General features: G+C 40.4%; 2 long non-coding RNA genes across 3 annotated transcripts; one reads left to right on the top strand and one right to left on the bottom strand.

Moving 5' to 3' along the window:
- Window positions 1–3684: 3684 nt before the first annotated feature.
- LOC129059269 (uncharacterized) lies at window positions 3685–11938 on the bottom strand. 2 transcript variants are annotated; one of them, XR_008525062.1, is made up of 4 exons: window positions 11832–11938; window positions 10475–10801; window positions 5537–5631; window positions 3691–4117 (listed from the first exon to the last, which is right to left on the bottom strand). It is a non-coding gene; the product is annotated as an uncharacterized LOC129059269 (long non-coding RNA). The 2 variants fall into 2 exon arrangements; XR_008525063.1 differs by lacking the exon at window positions 10475–10801 and having other exon boundaries at window positions 3685–4117.
- A 94-nt stretch (window positions 11939–12032) lies between these two features.
- LOC129059379 (uncharacterized) lies at window positions 12033–15020 on the top strand. Its single transcript, XR_008525218.1, has 3 exons — window positions 12033–12117; window positions 12227–12347; window positions 14743–15020. It is a non-coding gene; the product is annotated as an uncharacterized LOC129059379 (long non-coding RNA).
- Window positions 15021–20868: the final 5848 nt, after the last annotated feature.

The following is a 20868-nucleotide window of genomic DNA, read 5'->3' as shown; positions in this document are numbered from 1 at the left end:
TGTTTCTGTTCAGCATCTTTAGGTCTAGGCTATTTTATTTACTTAGCCCTTCTGCAGGACCAGGGAGGCCAAACAAATTGCTGGGATCTTGCATCACTGGAATTCTTTGGGAGAATTCATCCCTAGTGGAGGAGTCCAACATCAGTTGTTGCAAAGAATTTATTATATAATAATAATCCTTTATGATGTCTATCACATTAAAAATGCTTATATCCTGTGCTCATTGGTATTTGGTAATAGATATGCATGCTCACATATGCAAAATGACATTATTGGGCAAAGCTACTCATTAAAACACTGTCATGGCAAGAGGTTGGAAACAAGCTAAATATCCATCAATAGGGTCCCATTAAACAGCACATGACACATCCACAAACTGGAATACTATATGGAAAAGGGAGGAAGTTCTTTATATATGGGTATGGAAAGATCTTATAGAAGTTATTGTTAAGTTTAAAAAGAAGAGTTCCAAAGAGTATTTATAGTCTAATATATTTATATGGAAACATGAAATATGTACATGTTTATTTATATATACACAGAATACTTTGAAGAGATATAAAATAAATTGTTAACAGTGGTAGATTCCAGAGAAGAAAACTGGGTTTCTAGAAGTCAAGGGAGAAAGGGGACTTGCTTTTTCATTGGATGTTCTTTTATTTTGTTTGGATATTATATGCATTGTATTATCTACTTATACAAAAAAATTATTTATAAAATTGAATGATAAGATGCTCTTAAGATATTTAGGCTGCTCAAGAACAAAGCCAATTTTAAGTGTTAAATGATTCCTTGAAATTTAAGTGTCGAAAACCTAAGAGTGCTAGTTACAGTATTTTGTTTGCCCATACACCTAAGTAAAAAGCTGAAAGTTAAACACCATCGATGCATTAGCTACCAACAGATAGACTGCAGTTAAAAATAAATTGCATGTTACAGATGTGATATTGATTTGAATTTTTATAATCATCAAACCTGATTAGGTTTATAAACCCATTGCTCTATAATAATGTACAAGGGAATACTTAGAACATCATTAGGAGCTCATTAAAATAGAACTATGGGAAAATGTTCTGTTAAATCAGGAAAAGAAAAGGAATGAAAAAGCAATTTGCTGCTAAACTTGTAACAAGAGGCATATGCTCAGCCATTGCTAATCATGCTCTCCTAACTCATTTAATTACCAAATATCTTTTTAGTTTTAAAGTCAATTGTAAAAATAAATTTGCATTTTTTAGATGTCATGGCTTCTGCATTGAAAGAAATATTAATTTTGAATGGAAAACGCTAGAGTGCTCTTTAGTATGCTCTGGCAGAGCTAGTTAGCTGTCTTTTTACGCAACTGTGGTGTACATAGGCAGATACTACTGCATGCCAGTTTTATGAACAATTAAAATCCTGTCCTTTAACCACACCAGCTCGATTGTGTGTCCTTTCTCAAGATGAACTTTGACGCAGCTGTAAGAGTGCTTGGTATAAGGCTGTTGGGGAATAAGTTGCTTTCATTCTGCTGAACCATAAAGGACTAATCACTGAGGACACAAAGTTGAAGGCCCAGCAGCCAAATGTGTGAAAGTTAGAGCTAGAAAATTGAGTTTCAAAATGTTCACATCAACATTCAGAATGTTAAATTTTTCCCTACTCATCTTCCTCTAGGATTGTGTCAGCCATAGACTAACTGCTGGAATAAGCCATTGCAAATGACTGGTTATTTCTCAGTCATGTCTGAGTTTAATGCAGATTTGTGGGAGAGTGGGAAAGGGAGGGAAAGGAGCCTGCTCTAAGCAGTCATTCAAGAATTCAGGATTCCTCTGTCTTGTGGCCCCAACACCTCCAAGACAGGGAGTCAGACTTTTTTGTGCTATGGACCTATTTAACAGCCTGATGAAGCTTAAGGACCTCCCTCAGAATAGTATATTTAAATGTATAACATGAATTACTTGGCACTACAAAACCAATAATATTCGAATATTGTTATCTAAATATTTAAGAAATTGTGATATAGGTGCTTCCTTATTAGAATAAGATCCAGTGGCAAGTATAAGTAATAACCACAGTGTCCCAGTAGTGATGATCACACAGCATTTTGTGATCTTATCAACAACTGTAATGTGATATGAAAGTATCTGTTATTTCTATTGGTGCCAAAGTCTATAGGTGACAGGTACTATTAATTCTTCTGTGGTTTGTCGCTCTCATTTGTAATAGAAAAAAATATACTAGATTTCAGTTTACCGGAGAAAGATGCATTTTTCTTTCTTTTTTTTTTTTTTGAGACAGAGTCTCACTCTTTCACCCAGGCAGGAGTGCAGTGGCGCAATTTCGGCTCACTGTAAGCTCCGCCTCCCTGGTTCAAGTGATTCTTCTGCCTCAGCCTCCCCAGTAGCTGGGACTACAGGTGCCCACCACCATGCCCGGCTTTTTGTATTTTTAGTAGAGATAGGGTTTCAGCGTGTTAGCCAGGATGGTCTTGATCTCCTGACCTCGTGATCTGCCTGCCTTGGCCTCCCAAAGTGCTGGGATTACAGGCTTGAGCCACCGCGCCCGGCCGGAAGATGCATTTTTTTCCCCATTCAAAGTCTCTGATCCCTGAATTCCATCCACAGATCTCTGAGGTCTGAGGACTCAGGTTCGACCTTCCCTCAGCTCCCTCCCATATTATCCCCTGGCTCCTCTGCTCCCAGCCAGCAAGAAAGGAATCCGGAGGACTGCAAAGGGGGTTTTATTAGCCAGGTCTGGTGGCCATCCTGGTGGTGGCAGTGGTGGTGAACATTGTTCCTGCCCACATTCCATTGACCAGAATTCAGTTTTATGGTTATACCTCCCTGCAAAGGAAGATGGGAAGTGCAGTCTAGTGTGTGTCTGGGAGAAAATGGGAAATGGTTTGGTGAACAATTACACAGTCTCTAACCTAGAGGACTTCATGGCTGAAGAGAGTAGTGAAATGGTGCTTACTGAACATTCAGAGAGGAACATTCCTCTAACAACAAGAAACTTCTTTTCTAGACACTTTGATTATAGGGAAATAATTTTCCATTAATGAACTTTAGGGGAAAAAAAAGAAGAATGCACCCTCAATGAAGTCATTTGAATACCAAGAGACCATTTTTAAAAATCTGAGCCCCAGGATGAAGGTTCAGCCTTGCACTACTCATTCCGGGCTATTCTTAACCTGCCTTCCCCAGTCCCATCCTCATCCCCACTGCTGCTGAGTCTTCCTTTGATTCTCCTGTCCTGCCCTGCACTTTGGCAGAACCTGATGACCTAAAAGAAATAATACATGATGGGTCACAGGGCAGAGTGGGCCAGGGTGTTGAGCTGTTTCGAAGATGAAACCTGAAGGCTTTCCCTTCATGTTCTCACAGTGAGGGAACACGTGCACTTTTGGTCATTGAGTCTTCTACATTCTGAATGTTTAGCAATTCCCTGTAGGCTAATTCATGGAGACAGCATGATTCTGATCTCAGGAATATATGTGGATAAAGCAGGGTCATGACCCTAAGAACAGGCGTCTGCTCTGGGCATTAGGATTTCAGCCCCCAATTAACTCTGAATCAAAACAACAGAGATGTCCTTCTACAGCAAGCACCCTGGCTCCGTTTCAAACAGCCAGACCGTGTGTCTTGCCCCATCCTTATCCCCCCACGGTACCCCCTGCACTCAAGCGTGCCTGAAGACAGACTTCAGCAAATCGATCCAAACATTTATTTTGCTATTTCCAAAGGTGACGCACCCCCATAACCTGACAAATTATAAAAGAAAAGAATTAGCCAGGTGCAATGGGGTGACAGAGCCCAGCAATGATGTGGGTTGAGTTCACAGGAATCTTCAGCCCACAGCCTCACACCAATATTTGAAGCAATTCAGGGTGCCCACTCCTACATTGATGCCTGGCTGAGGGCCGAATTCTCACCTCCTGTGTGATGAAGAAGGTGACAGAGTGGCTTCTGGGAAAATCACCTCACTCTATTTGCAGACTGAAGAGAAAGGCCAAGCTGTAAATGTATGTGATGGCTGCTGATATTCATTCTCAGAAAGCATTTAATTCTCCATGCCACATTCTTCTCAAATGGTATCGTCATCTGTCCTGTACTAATGAGCCCCCGGTGTGTGGTTCCTGCTGGAGGTAAAAGAAATCACAGCCTTTATATCACAAGCATTGATTGATAGCATTATTTATTCCATTGCAGTAGCATCCAGAACAATACACAAATGAAAGCTCTGTTATTTATTTATTTATTTTTACTTGTTCTTCTGGGAGTTCAAACACCAGTTTATTCAGAATTCAAAGTGGCAAAACAAACCCCAGCAAAACGCAAATATATTTCACTTATTAATTATATTATTGCTTGTTTCTAAACTCATAGCCTAAACATCATCCCACGGACACTTTTTCAGAAATTCTAGTAGAAATATTTCCTTAATTCTGCTTCAACTAAGTGATGTTTGCAGACAAGTAGCCTCATTTTCCCTTTAGTCATTAGAAAGCATGGCAGACCTATATTTTAAACATGTATGAAGCATACACAATGAGCATACCCAGGGTATACTGCACCAAATGCAGAGCAGACTGTTCTGGACCTGGTGGAACTTAGATTTTAAGAAGTCATGGTCAAGTACCCGTGCCTGTGTTTGGCACCGGGTGATGGTGTTGGGTGCATCATGCCCGTGTGTACTCTCCACCAGCCAGCTCGCTAACTAGCATGTGGCAACACTGCAGAAGGAGCCAGCTCTCAGTTATTCAGAGGCTGGCTGTTCAGTTTTTGAATCATCCCAAAACTCCATGTTGTTTTCTTTTTCCTCTTCATTAAGATTTACCCCGGGAAGGTGATACTGTAATCTGTAATCTTACTTCCTTACACAAGTGTTGGTGGGGCAGATTTTGGAAATTATTGGGAGTGAGGGAAGAGAAGAACTCTTAGCTATTTATTGTGATTATTTTAATTGAAACTGATTCATCGTTATAACTAGTAATCAAACATTTCTCATATGTGTAAAACATTTCCCAGTCTTCAAAACACTTTTCTTTCTCCATCGCTTCTCCCTCCTTCTCCCCCCATCCCTTTCTCTGTCTCCTCCTTCCAAATCAGAAAGGTACTAAAACCCAGAAAATTCATTGTCTCTTTCAATTATAAAGTATGATGCTCATGTACATTCTCTGATTTGATTCTCATAAAAATGTCAGAATTCCTGTAATTTGCTAATAAGGAAATTGAGCATCAGAGAGGCCAAGGAACTTGCAAAAGACTACACAACTAATAAATAACAGAAGTGAGATCCAAAATCAAGTTTTGTGGCTCAGATGCTATTGGCTTCTGTGCGTCAAAGATGCTAAAATAAAATATTCTTCAGTGTTGGTTGCTGGTTAATAGTAAGAGGCCAGCTGCAGGTTTGTTGGGTGAGCACGCTCTGCCATAAAGGTAGTTTGACCTACACACTATTTCCAGTCCATAGCATTCACCATCAGTGAAGAGTTTGGGAAAAATTCAAAGATTCAGAACTGAGATAAAAAGGCAAGGCCGGGGCGATGACTCACGTCTATAATCCCAGAGCTTTGGAAGGCTAAAGCCGGAGGTTCACTTGAGGCCAGGAGCTTGAGACCAGCTTGGGCAACATAGCAAGGCCCCTTCTCTACAAATAATGAAAAAACAAATTAACCAGGCATGGTGGTATGTTCTTGTAGTCCCAACTACCTGTGAGGCTGAAGCAGGAAAATCACTTGAGCCCAGAAGTTTGAGGCTGCAGTGAGCCATGATCACCCACTGAACTCTAGCCTGGTCAACAGATCAAGACCCTGGCTGAAAAAAAAAAAAAAAGCGTAAATGCAGAGGGTAAGTATGTTGTTTCATTTGGCTTGAGTGGAGAAGGGACAGTTGTTGCAGAAATCAACACAGTGAACACACATACTTTGCACTTGACCAATCCTGCTGTTAAACACCACTGTCCTCTGGCCTTTGCAAGTTTGGAGGGCCACATTATTTCTGACCAGTCTTTATGAGTACTCATTTTATGAAATCATGGACTTTTAAAAAAATATCTACAAGTGAAATGAGAATAATTAAATGAGATAATATAGGCTGGGCATGGTGGCTCGTGCCTATAAACCTAGTACTTTGGGAGGCCGAGGTGGGTGGATCACCTGAGGTCAGGAGTTTGAGACCAGCCTGGCCAACATGGCAAAACCTCGTCTCTACTAAAAATATAAAATTAGCTGAGTGTAGCAGTGCACACCTGTAGTCTCAGCTACTTGGAAGGCTGAGTCAGGAGAATTGCTTGAACCTGGGACACAGAGGTTACAGTGAGCCGAGATTACACTCTTGTACTCCAGCCTGGGCGACAAGAGTGAAACTCCGTCTCAAAATAAATACATAAATGGGATAATATTAATTACCTAACAGTGTATAAAGCACGTAGTAGGTCCTCAATATGAGAGCTACTATTATTGTCATCATTATTATTGTTATTGTTAGAATTATTCTGCTTTTCTCTCTATTATGAAATAGGCAAGTTTTATTTTTTTACTCTGCCTCTGATACAACACACATAAATGCTTTATCTGGGATTGTATACCTTATTATTCAAGACAAGTGCAATGACTAGTGGAGAAAACCAAACCAACCTTTATACCAAGTCCATTCTGATCTAGAATACATTATAATTACAATGTTTGAATACTCCAACTAGAGTTACCACTAAATATATAAATTGACTCTTAGAGATGTATTATGACATAGCTAGCTAGAGTCAATCAACTATGCTAATATTTCCGGTCCTCCCTTTCTTCTTTCTCCCTCCTCCTTTCTCCTTCTGCTGTCTTTCATGATGGTTCACAGAATGTCAAAGTTAAATCCTTGAAAGATAAAACAGAAGGCATCTGTGCATAGCAATCAGATTTGTATACAGTAGATTGGTTGATGTTTTGTTTCTTAATCCTGTAAGTCTTTGATTTTTTTTTTATTATACTTTAAGTTGTAGGGTACATGTGCACAATGTGCAGGTTTGTTACATATGTACACATGTGCCATGTTGGTATGCTGCACCCATTAACTCTTCATTTAACATTAGGTATGTCTCCTAATGCTATCCCTCCCTCCTCCCCCCACCCCACAACAGGCCCTAGGGTGTGATATTCCCCTTCCTGTGTCCATGTGTTCTCATTGTTCAATTCCCACCTATGAGTTCCCACTCATGTGGTGTTTGGTTTTTTGTCCTTGCGATAGTTTGCTGAGAATGATGGTTTCCAGTTTCATCCATGTCCCTACAAAGGACATGAACTCATCCTTTCTTATGGCTGCATAGTATTCCATGGTGTATATGTGCCACATTTTCTTAATCCAGTCTATCATTGTTGGACATTTGGGTTGGTTCCAAGTCTTTGCTATTGTGAACAGTGCCACAATAAACATGCATGTGCATGTGTCTTTATAGCAGCATGTTTTATAATCCTTTGGGTATATACCCAGTAATGGGATGGCTGGGTCAAATGGTATTTCTAGTTCTAGATCCCTGAGGAATCGTCACACTGACTTCCACAATGGTTGAACTAGTTTACAGTCCCACCAACAGTGTAAAAGTGTTCCTATTTCTCCACATCCTCTCCAGCACCTGTTGTTTCCTGACTTTTTAATGATCGCCATTCTAGCTGGTGTGAGATGGTATCTCATTGTGGTTTTGATTTGCATTTCTCCAATGGCCAGTGATGATGAGCATTTTTTCATGTGTCTTTTGGCTGCATAAATGTCTTCTTTTGAGAAGTGACAGTTCATATCCTTCACCCACTTTTTGATGGGGTTGTTTGTTTTTTTCTTGTAAATTTGTTTGAGTTCTTTGTAGATTCTGGATATTAGCCCTTTGTCAGATGAGTAGATTGCAAAAATTATCTCCCATTCTGTAGGTTGCCCATTCACTCTGATGGTAGTTTCTTTTGCTGTGCAGAAGCTCTTTAGTTTAATTAGATCCCATTTGTCAATTTTGGCTTTTGTTGCCATTGCTTTTGATGTTTTAGACATGAAGTCCTTGCCCATGCCTATGTCCTGAATGGTATTGCCTAGGTTCTTTTCTAGGGTTTTTATGGTTTTAGGTCTAACATTTAAGTCTTTAATCCATCTTGAATTACTTTTTGTATAAGGTGTAAGGAAGGGATCCAGTTTCAGCTTTCTCCATATGGCTAGCCAGTTTTCCCAGCACCATTTATTAAATAGGGAATCCTTTCCCCATTTCTTTTTTTGTTTGTTTGTTTTTGAGGCGGAGTCTCACTCTGTTGCCCAGGCTGGAGTGCAGTGGCGTGATCTCGGCTCACTGCAAGCTCTGCCTCCCGGGTTCACGCCATTTTCCTGCCTCAGCCTCCCGAGTAGCTGGGACTACAGGTGCCCGCCACCACACCCGGCTAATTTTCTTTATTTTTAGTAGAGACGGGGTTTCACTGTGTTAGCCAGGATGGTCTTGATCTCCTGACCTCATGATCCGCCCACCTCAGCTTCCCAAAATGCTGGGATTACAGGCGTGAGCCACTGCACCCGGCCAACCATTTCTTGTTTTTGTCAGGTTTGTCAAAGATTAGATAGTTGTAGATATGTGGCATTATTTCTGAGGGCTCTGTTCTGTTCCATTGGTCTATATATCTGTTTTGGTACCAGTACCATGCTGTTTTGGTTACTGTAGCCTTGTAGTATAGTTTGAAGTCAGGTAGCGTGATGCCTCCAGCTTTGTTCTTTTGGCTTAGGGTTGACTTGGTAATGCAGGCTCTTTTTTGGTTCCATATGAACTTTAAAGTAGTTTTTTCCAATTCTGTGAAGAACGTCATTGGTAGTTTGATGGGGATGGCATTGAATCTATAAATTACCTTGGGCAGTATGGCCATTTTCACAATATTGATTCTTCCTACCGATGAGCATGGAATGTTCTTCCATTTGTTTGTATCCTCTTTTATTTCATTGAGCAGTGGTTTGTAGTTCTCCTTGAAGAGGTCCTTCACCTCCCTTGTAAGTTGGATTCCTAGGTATTTTATTCTCTTTGAAGCAATTGTGAATGGGAGTTCACTCATGGTTTGGCTCTCTGTTTGTCTGTTATTGGTGTATAAGAACGCTTGTGATTTTTGCACATTGATTTTGTATCCTGAGACTTTGCTGAACTTGCCTGTCAGCTTAAGGAGATTTTGGGCTGAGACGATGGGGTTTTCTAGATATACAATCATGTCATCTGCAAACAGGGACAATTTCACTTCCTCTTTTCCTAATTGAATACCCTTTATTTCCTTCTTCTGCCTGATTGCCCTGGCCAGAACTTCCAAAACTATGTTGAATAGGAGTGGTGAGAGAGGGCATCCCTGTCTTGTGCCAGTTTTCAAAGGGAATACTTCCAGTTTTTGCCCATTCAGTATGATGTTGGCTGTGGGTTTGTCATAGATAGCTCTTATTATTTTGAGATACATCCCATCAATACCCAATTTATTGAGAGTTTTTAGCATGAAGGGTTGTTGAATTTTGTCAAAGGCCTTTTCTGACAAAAATCTTGTGGTTTTTGTCGTTGGTTCTGTTTATGTGCTGGACTCCGTTTATTGATTTGCATATGTTGAACCAGCCTTGCATCCCAGGGATGAAGCCCACTTGATCATGGTGGATAAGCTTTTGATGTGCTGCTGGATTCGGTTTGCCAGTATTTTATTGAGGATTTTTGCATCAATGTTCGTCAGGGATATTGGCCTAAAATTCTCTTTTTTGGTTGTGTCTCTGCCAGGCTTTGGTAACAGGATAATGCTGGCCTCATAAAATGGGTTAGGGAGGATTCCCTCTTTTTCTATTGATTGGAATAGTTTCAGAAGGAATGGTACCAGCTCCTCCTTGTACCTCTGTAGAATTTGGCTGTGAATCCATCTGGTCCTGGACTTTTTTTGGTTGGTAAGCCATTAATTATTCCCTCAATTTCAGAGCCTGTTATTGGTCTATTCAGAGAGTCAACTTCTCCTGGTTTAGTCTTGAGAGGGTGTACGTGTCGAGGAATTTATCCATTTCTTCTTGTCCCTACAGGATTGGAAGTTGGAAAGCCACTCCCTCCAAATCTTCCCCATGCCTGAATTTCTTCCACTGGGGACTTGCATTAGGAACTGTCTTCTCTTTTCCCAGAACTCTCTTTAAAAAGGCAAACTATGCTGGGAAGGGTGACACTTTGTCCTCACAGCTTGGTATAGAGAAGACGTTCTAATTATTTCTTTTTTGACTCGAATTACCAAAAGACATTGAGAACATTGAACAAAGAGATGAGGAGGTGGGAGAGTGGGGGAGGGGGCATTTCTGAAGATAAGCATTATCTATCTTGCCATTTACCCAGTGACAGTCTTAGCTCTGAGTTCCTTAACTGCAATCCAGACACCTTCAATTGTTGCCAAATGGAACTCTCCAAGGACCAGCTGAGTTGATAAACAGGTTTTCCATAAGGACATAAAGACACACAAGTGGGTTTAGAGCAAAGGACTCACCCAAACTCTCTCATCTTCCCACTTCAGGTCTACCAACTGCAGCCTCTACGCACGTATGGTTTGTCTCTCCTCTGGTTACACAGATGGTCTTCTGCCCTCTGAAAGATCAGCCCTCCATTTCCGCTCTGACTCTCTCCTCCCTCATCTTCTTAAGGACTGTGTTTCTGTGGTTCTTTCTTTCCTCTGCAGCCTTTCTTCTCTATATTCATTTATTCTTATCAGCATATAAACATGCCGGTTCTGCTGGTTCTCTGACATCAACTATGTCTTTCTTGGCCTCCTTTGCTGGTGTTGGAGTTCAGAACACTCAACCCCAAAATATGGCACCTTGGAAATTGAGAAAACAGCAAAAGCAGAAAGGTCACTCTCTGACCTTTCTCTGCTTTTCTGTGTAAGAGCTGGCCATGAAGGAATTCCATGACCTATCTTACCTAAAAATAGGGCATAAGGCCATCATGTGACAGGCATCCTGCCCTATACTTGGAAGCCACAGATCCATCTGAACAGATAAGCCTTGCTGGGTTCTTCCTCAGTTTGTTCCCATTAAATCAGACCCTTTTTGTCCAATCATACTTCTACAGGGCGGTCTATTCTTCATCAAACCTAAGCATAAAAATAGAGTTTTCCCTGGGTTTGGAGATCTTCATTACTCCAGGCTTTTGTGTCATGTAAAACTTGGGTTAAATAAATTTATTATGCCTTTCTCTTGTTAATCTATCTTTTGTTACAGGAGCGTCAGCCAAGACCCTGGCAAGTGGTAAGGAAAATATATTCCTTCTGCTTTACACTCCTTTACTTTTACTCCTTTACACCTTCTCTACCAATTCTCCAAGCAGGGATTGTCCAGGGCTTTGCCTCTACCCACTTCTCTTTCCTAACTCTAATTCTTTCCTTGATCTCATCCAGTCCCTGGCTTTAAATAGCACCAATATGCTGATGATGCCATATATGCATGTCTAGCCTTGACCTATCTCCTCTACTCTAGACTTGTGCACTTTTCCTCGGATTTGATGTATCTGCTTGGATGATGAGTAGGATCTCAAAACAGAACTATTTCCCCAACCAAAGTTGCTCCTTCCTTTACCGTAATGACCTCAGTAAATGATTCTGTTTTCCAACCAGGTAATCAAGTCAAAAAGCTAAGAGAATCCTCTTTCTCACCACCTCCTCCCACAACAAATCCACTGGCAAATCCTGTCAACTCTTACTTTAAGGCATATTCCAAATCTATCCACTTATATTTATATCTAATATTACTATAATACTTTTGTCAAAATCTTTACAATTTATTTCCTAAAATAACTCCTGCAGGCCTCCCAGATCCCATGTTTGTCTATACAAGGCATTCTTCACTAACCTGTCAAAGTTATTTTTTAAAAACAAATAACATCATGCTTTTTCTCTAAAATGTCTCCAATAACTTCCCATAGGAGAAGCAGGCAGTGGTGGTGGGACAGATGGAAGCTGTATTCTTTTTATGACCTAGGCTTCGAGGTCACAAATGATCATTTTCACTATACTCTGTGGATCGGGGCAGTTACAAGCTCCTGTTCAGATTAAAGGAGTGGGAATATAAAGCCTACCTCTCAGTAAAAGGAATGTCAGTCACATTATAAGATGGAGATGTGAGATAGGATATACAGGTGGGTATGCCATCTTTGAGAAAGACAATCTGCCATTCAGATAGTCATGGCTGTGATTTTATATTGCATGGCCAAATTTTCTCTCTCTCTTTTTTTTTTTTTTTTTGAGATGGAGTGTCCCTCTGTCACCTAGGCTGGAGTGCAGTGGTGCCATCTTACCTCACTGCAACCTTCACCTCCGGGTTCAAGCGATTCTTCTGGCTCAGCCTCCCAAGTAGCTGGGATTATAGGTGTGTGCCACCGCGCCGGCTAATTTTTGTATTTTTAGTAAAGACAGGGTTTCACCATATTGGCCAGGCTGGTCTCAAACTCCTGATTTCGTGATCCGCCTGCCTCAGCCTCCCAAAGTGCTGGGATTACAGGCGTGAGCCACTACGCCAGGTCCAAAGCTTTATTTTAGTAAAATTGATTCTGATTCATATCCTAGAAGTCAGTAAATTGTTCTATATTCTACAGCATTTCACAAAGACTTCTAGGTACTCTGCTTCCCCAACAGATCTGAGAACCATTGATCTTGTCCATCTGTCTAGTTTTGTAGTTGATGGAGCAAAGGGCTAAAGAGGTGATTGTGATTTGCCTAAAGAAAAGCTATTGCCAAGCTCTCTCTCACTTTGCCTGATAAGGAAGACATTCTAGAGCAGATGGAATTAGAAATTGATTCCAAAGAATGGAAGAGTTGGAGTTGGAATCATTGGGCATGTTGTTGGGTACTGTTGGAATATGGCATGGACTCTGAGAAAGTTTGAAGCACTTAGGTTTTCCCTTTTTGGACCCTGAAGAGTCCTGTCTGTCAATGGGAATTAAAGGGAGTGCAGGATGAGCAGTAGTAAACAGAGACTGGAAGGGGATGAGGCAAGGCAGCCTTTCTCAAGGTGCTTCTGGTGGGCCAACTACATCAGAGTCAGAATCACCTAGAGCATTGGTCAGAAATGCAGGTTCCTGGATCCCACATATCCTTAATCAGAATCTCTGGGAGCAGGGTTTAAGAGTACATAATTTAACAGGCTTTCACTGCGTACCTATGTACTCCAATATTTGAAAATTACCCAAAGGGACAATGAAACTAACTCTGGTTTGTAAAGTTAGGTCTGGATTAGAAATATGAAACCAGCAGAAGGGTCACAAATATCTGCATGTCACCTGGACAGAGCTCATCAAATACAGTGGAAAGATACTCTAACAATGAATGAAAAATGAAGATCTAAATTTCCCTCCAAATAAGAGCATAATTTAGAAACAACTAATTAAATCTCCAAGACTTCCATTTTTACCCTTGACACACTATTCAGCAATATACTACAGGCCACATCATTGTCATTTTCGATAAATGAATCTTACCAAATGAAAAGTCTTAGTTTTACTTCAAAACATCCCTCCATCTAGTGCTTCACATAACTCAATAGAAAAGGGAACACATCTCTTTCTGTGACATTAAGCTGATTTGCACATGTGACAGTCGGGGTGCACACATTTCCATAGAAGCCTAAAGATGAAAAGCCAGAATGCTGTTTCTATTGGGGCCCCTTGATCTGATCCCATTCTGCTTTGCCTCAAATCCATCCATGATTTCCATTAATATCTTCTCTGCCTCATCTCTGAAATTCTTCATCATCAATGGCTTATTGTTAAACTCTCTTCCTTAGCTTCAGGCCCTTTTTACCAGACGCCTCCGTATTCCCCTGCCCCCAACCAAAATTCCTTTGTTTTTCGTGAACACTAAAGAATAAGGAGCAACTTGAAGATGAGCAACCATTTCAAGGATGTTAAGACTCTCTGGCCACACCAATGGGACTCCTTTGGTCTCACTGGACTGATGAGATGCCCTTATCTGTCTAATGGGCACCCCAAAATGTCACGGTGACTCTGAGAGAGCTTCTCTGTGGGCAGCTAACAGCCTCCATGGCAACAGCCATCCATCTGTCTAAGTTTTCCTGATAAGACAGATTTCTCTCCCTGAGAAGTGCTGACGCTGGAGACTATATTATTAGGTCACACTTTGCATTCTTATCCAAAGGATCCTTTTAAAAAAGATATTCTTTAACTTTGTTTCTGAAGACAAAATTTGTGCTTTTGATTTGGATGTCTGTGCTTTCCCCTCCATCCCCACCCCCTCTCCTGTGCCCCCCTTATTGGTGGGCTGCTCATTGGCGGGCTATTAAACAACTTTAACACAGTTGCACTTTGTTCGCTCCATATCTATGTTTTTGACTTTCTGAGAGGAGGTATTGTGCTAGGCAGAACTATTTGATTGGAGAATTGTTTAGACTGTGGCAAGTTGAACAGTTAAATGTGGTGTTTTATGGAGCTAAAACTTCGAGGAAGAAAAAGAGGCATCATTAATATACAAAAAAGAAAAAACGAAAAAGTTGGCATGGATAGGAAACTTATGTCATCATAAAACAAGAGTCAACTCAGATCTTCATCTCAACTTCACCGAATTGGAATTTTCACTTTGAAATGAACTCCGACTGGTGAACATTTCAGTTTCTGAAGAGGTAGAATTGGGAATGAAAAATTTGCTTAGAACTGCTCATGAGCATGAATCAAAGCTTTCAGATCAGTGCTTTTTAAAATCCAGTGTCTTAATTTTTTCATAATTGTTGCTCTTTTTTTTTTTTTATCAAGTGAGTTTAGCCAGCAGAATGGTGCTTCTTTTTCCAGTGCTCCTTATACCATGTATAGTGATTGGGAGGAAGACTGTTAAGGTTTGTGTCCAGATAGCACCCAAATTCTGATGCTATAATGAAGCACATCTGACTGGAAGACAGAGGTCATATAAAGTCAACTCTTTGCTGGAGAAAGAGCAAGACAATATAGTCTACAGCAAGTTTGTCCAACCCACAGGCTGCATGTGGCCCAGGATGGCTTTGAATGCAGCTCAACACAAATTGATAAACTTTCTTAAAACATTGTGAGAGTGCAATTTTTTTTTAAGCTCATCGGCTATCATTCGTGTTAGCATATTTTATGTGTGGCCCAAGACAATTCTTCTTCCAATGTGGCCCGGGTAAGTTAAAAAAATGAACACCCAAGGTCTACAGAAACAGACACTTCACTGGGAGATAAGGTACCAGGGTTCTAAGCTGGGCTCTTCCTCTGCCTGGGAGATCTTCCGCAAGCCTTTTAATTTATCTAGGTATCAATATTCTCACCTATAAATAAGTTTAATGAATTCAAGTTTTCTTTTAGGTCCAAGTTTAGAAGTTGCTACCATTTTAGACCTAATATTTATTTTTGCATTTCTGATTCATCTCATAGAGGAAACTAGATGTGTTTTCTGACCTCATGGGTACTACAGGAAATCACTTTCCAGTGAATTGAAAAATGTTTTGTTCATTTCATTTTCATTTGCTGCTGAGAGTTCTGTGTTCCTCATGCCCCAAAATGCTTCACATTGACATAGTACAGCTGTGTACATGACACCTTCATCTTATATCACATCTTTCCTATAAACCATGCCTTTAAGCACTTTACAGAGCTTCTGTAAGTAATATAATTATGGAATCATAGAAACGGGAGAAATGATGTTGAGGAACATACAAGGAAGAAAAGATACAAAATGTGAATTTTTTCACATTTTTCATACGCATACTGGTATAAAGAAATCCCCCTCCCACTAGAGAATAATGTGGGCTGAAGGTCCCACCTGCCTAGGGCTTCAGATGTGATGTGACTTCTCTTTGCTATTGAATGTATTTTGAGTACAAACAACTGAGGCAAAAACCAGTTAATTTGAAAGTCCACATTTTCAAATGGATAAAGTGGCTGTTCCAAAAATTTTAAGCTTAGAAACACAGATAGCATTTAGGTTTCTAACTCTCAAACCAGAGCACATCAGAGTAATACTGGTGGGTCAGGGAAATGAATTTCTGTAATAAAAACGTTGCCTCAAACCAGAGGTGTACTGGATATGAGAATTTTCAATTCAGTTAATAATTACTAAGGGATTAGATAAACCAAGCACAGGTGTTAAGATGACATGCCAAAATTTTAGGCACAAGAAGCTCACATGTCTTGATGGTCTGGATGCTGGAAATGTCCTCTGTCCTTAGACATCCGTCCAGAGAGAGATGACCAAGTTTATGCTATTGCTGATGCTCATGAATCCTTAGGACCATGAATAATTAGTGTAAATAAATTATTTTAAATTATAATTATAACATAATTGTATGTATATAATTTATTGTCATTATTGTGACTTAATGTAGATAATAAATAGTAAATTCATGGTGTGTATTTATAGAGTTGCCACCTCTTTTATCAACATGCCTGAGCTAAGTTTGCCAAAAAAGAAATAGATATTATTTTCTTTTATTATTATCAACTGAATATTTGTGTCCTCCCAAAATTCATATAAAATCCTAACCCTCCAAAATGATGGTCTCAGGAGCTGGGTCCTTTCAGAGGTAATTAGGTCATGAGAGTGGAGCCGTCATGAATGGGATTTGTGTCCTTGTAAGAAGGGTCAGGAGAGGCTTCTTTTCTCTATCCCTGCTCTCTAGCCTCTGGAGAGGCAACAAGAACATGGCCTTCACAAAGAACCCAATCAGGCTGGTGTCCTGCTCTTGGAATTCCAACCTCTAGAACTGCAAGAAATAAGTTTCTATTGTTTAACTCACCCAGTAGTCTATGATAATTTGTTATAGCATTCTGAACTGACTAAGATAGTGATTGTAAAATAAATATATGCTCAAAGTCAAAGAAAATAAAGAAAAGCACACTGGGAGAAATGACATCACTTAGCCCACCTAACCCTCTCATCCTCTAAACTCCTGTGATGTGTAAACGATGTGTCCCATTCCTTTGGGCACCTGGAAATATACTGTCCTGATTCTTGAGACTTGTCCCAGGAGGACCGCTTCTTATCTGGCTCTGCCCAACAAAGGAAGAGGTTCTGACACTTTTCAAAGCTCCTTATCCTATTCTAGCACCAGAGCCTTCTTTGGCTCCAATACACAACATAAGCTCAAAGCCGTACTCCATCTCCTGACACCCATTAGCTTCTTGGGAGCCCCCGCATCCCCCTGGCTTGACCTCAGAAGATTTAGCTTTGGAAGCTTGGCCCATGCCTTGTAAAAGTTAGTCTAATCTCCATGGCATCAGAGGTGACATGCTCACAAAATTTAGGGACCAAGAAGGCCACCACTTTGTACAGCTCCCAGGAGAACACTCATGCTGTATTTATATGAGGAAAGCCCTTGCAGTCACAACAGGAATGGATGGTACCTTAGGAGCTGGGCAACATGGCAGCCTGGTGGCCAGCATTCTCAGAGAAGGATTGTGTGGGCCTGGCAGAGTGCTCACTCAGGCTTGCTGTTGCTGTTGGTAGCAGGGGCCACACCTCACACAGTCACGTGCCACATTTCCTGCTCAGATGCAGGCTCTCTTCTGTGGTGGCTGACACTCAGCTTTGTCTTTGCTGGTCACACAAAAGGCCACTCATACCTTAGGTTGACCCACAGCTCATCTTAAAATAGACCATAATTGCCCATTCTGGAATGATGTGAAATAATCTCCGACTTGCAAAATAATTCCAGCCAATGCCTACATGTAGTGAAAGTGTCAATCTGAGCCAGAAGACCATGTTACACATCAGATGTCCTGCTCTTAAATTGAAGCATGCACTCTGAAAGTATTCTGATGAAAAATGCAAAGGGAAAAAAGTACATGGCTTATGTACTCCTCATGCTTACTATTAAAATAATTCCTATTGCCCCTTTATTTTTGCCAAGTTGATTTTTTTACTATTGACTGGACAAAAAATGATGATATGCCCAACCTCTTAAAGTGATTAACATTTCTTTCTGCTCCCTCCTCATTCTCTTTTCTCTTTCAGTCCTCCCTTGACTCTAGGCACCTTGTCTTTTTTTTTTTTTAACTTTTATTTCCAGTTCAGGGGTACATGTGCAGGATGTGCAGGTTTGTTACACAGGTAAACGTGTGCCACACAGGTTTGCTGTACCAATTATTTTATCACCTAGGTATTAAGCCTAGTATCTATTAGCTACTTTTCCTTATCCTCCCCCTGCTTCCCACCCTACATGCTCTGATAGGCCTCAGTGTGTGTTGTTCCCCTCTATGTGTCCATGTATTCTTATTATTTAGCTCCCACTTATAAGTGAGAACATGCAGTATCTGGTTTTCTGTTCTTGCATTAGTTTGCTAAGAATAATGGCCTTCAGCTAAATCCACGTCCCTGCAAAGGGCATTATCTCATTCATTTTTATGGCTGCATAGTATTCCATGGTATGTATGTACCACATTTTCTTTATCCAGTCTGTTATTGATGGGCATTTGGGTTGATTTCATGTATTTGTTTTTGTGAATAGTGCTGCAATGAACATCTGCGTGCATGTGTCTTTATAACAGAATGATTTATATTACTTGGGTGTATACCCAGTAATGGGATTGCTGGGTTATTTTTTGACTTTTTAATAATAGCCATTCTGACGACTGGTGTGAGATGATATCTCATTGTGGTTTTGATTTGCATTTCTGTAATGATCAGTGATGTTGAACTTTTTTTCATATGCTTGTTGGCCACACGTATGTCTTCTTTTGAAAGGTATTTGCTCATGTCTTTAAATAACCCCTGGAACCTTGAACCCCAGCTGTTTTGGGTTCTTTACTTCCAGGGAATCTCAGTCTATGAGACTTTTCCTTTCCAAAATGTATTTTTCTTAGGCCCTATTCATTTACCTTCCAATAAATAATACCTGATGCATTGGTTTTTATTTATGATTACTAATAACTTAATGTACTACCCTTCCTAAAATCATACACCTGCATGCAAGTGCATTCATAGACATTTAAATAAGATCCATTAGAACCTTAACCCAAAGGAATCAGCAGGGATGAAATGTTAAAATAGCCATCAGTGCAGATATTTGGGAATAAGATTGCCTAAAATTATAACTGAAATAACAACAGGGTGAACTGGATTGTTACTGTCTTCACTCAAAAAAAGCCTTGTCCATCTCCTGACCTCTCCTCTGTATCCTAATTAAATATGCTAGATATGACTAACAGGGTCACTGAACACTTCTTCCTCTGCACATCATGGGGTAACATCTTCCCATGACAAAAACAAACAGGGTCCCACCTTTGAGGAAGAAGAAGTCTTTGTATTCTTAAAACTCTAGAATTTGAACAGGACCAGAATCTCAGTAGATATCTTATTAGTCAGGATGGGCTAGCTGGTGCTTCAGTAACAAATAGCCCCAAATCTTACTGGCTTTTTAAAAAAGGTATGTTTAATGTTTATGCACCATGAGGTTTCAACTGGGAGTCCTGCTCTGCATTGCTCATACTCTGAGACTCAGCTGACAGAGCTCCCACTTTCTCGAACATTTCTGGTTGCCATAGCGGAAGGAAAGATGAGTAAAGAGAATGGGGGATGTGTGCATCCTGGCCATTAAAGTTTGGTCAGAAGTTACATGTATCACTTCCTCTAACACTTTATTCCCCAAAGCAAGCCCCATGGCCACATTTACCTACAAGTGGGGTTGGAAACACAATTCAACCACATGCCTGTAAGAACAGAATCAGAATATTTATGAAAAGCCCAAGTAATTATAATTTAGAGTATCTAAAAGATAACCCAACATGAAAACAAAGCAAAACTCTTGTGGTCCTATAGCGAAGGTGGTGGTTTGACTATGTCTTTTCACAATCCAATGGGTTTGTGAATTTAGGGTATCACACATTATTATTTTACAGTAAAATGCCAAGAGCAGAGCCTGGCATTTAACAAGAGCCATTATTACTATTGCTATTATAATTATTGCTATTACTATATAATTATTATTGTGACAAGAGGGAAAACACATCGAGGGGTATGAAATGATTACCTAAGATCACACAGCTAATTAGGAACACAATGAAGATGAGAACACACATTTATTGAATCCAAGATGGGAGTATTTTTCTCTCAACTCGTCCTAATCCATAGAAAAGACATAATCAAACCCCTTGGATTGTGAAAAGACATAGTGAAACCACTGCCTTCAATATAGGACCACAAGAGTTTTGCTCTGTTTTCATGTTGGGTTATCTTCTAGAGCAGTGTTCAGCAAACTCTTTCTGTAAAGGATCAGACAGTAAATATTTTTGGCTTTGCAGACCATATGGTTTCTGTCACAACTAATCAACTATGCCGTTGCAGCACAAAAACAGCTACAGATAATATCTAAACAAATAGGCACAATTGTGTTCCACTACAACGCTCTTTACAAAAACACACAGCAGAATGGATTTGGCCAGCGAGCTGTTTGCCAGACTCTCTTCTCGAGCATCCTTCAGTGGGGAAACACTACTTAAGGGAAAGTCTGAGAAGAAGGGAAACAAAGAAACCTTAGTGTGCTCCGGTTTCCTCTACAGTCAAAAGCCCACCTTGTAGGGTGATGATGAAGATTAAACAAGCTGATACATGCAATGCACTTAGAAGAGTGCCCGGCACCCGGTAAGCCCCGCATTCACCTCCATGAATGGTGATTTCCTCTCACCGAGCGTCAGCCACTGTCCTAGGTGCTGGAGGTTCAATTGCAAACAACAAAGCTCCTGCTCTCCTGGAACTGATACTCTGATCCAACAAGTCAGACAAACAAAGAAACAGACATGTAAGCTATCAGGAGGTGATAAGGGCTGAAAAGGAAAATCATGCAGGGTTAAAGGGTGGCTAGGGGAGGTGAGTTTAGGAAGTTTTATGTAGGGTGGGTCAGGGAAGAGATTTTGAGCTGAAGACTTCACGAA

This window comes from Pongo abelii, chromosome 4 (genome assembly GCF_028885655.2).
Source record: "Pongo abelii isolate AG06213 chromosome 4, NHGRI_mPonAbe1-v2.0_pri, whole genome shotgun sequence".
NCBI classification, from domain to species: domain Eukaryota; kingdom Metazoa; phylum Chordata; class Mammalia; order Primates; family Hominidae; genus Pongo; species Pongo abelii.
The sequence above is the reverse complement of the archived record's forward strand: the minus strand, read 5'-3'. Positions and strand labels throughout refer to the sequence as shown.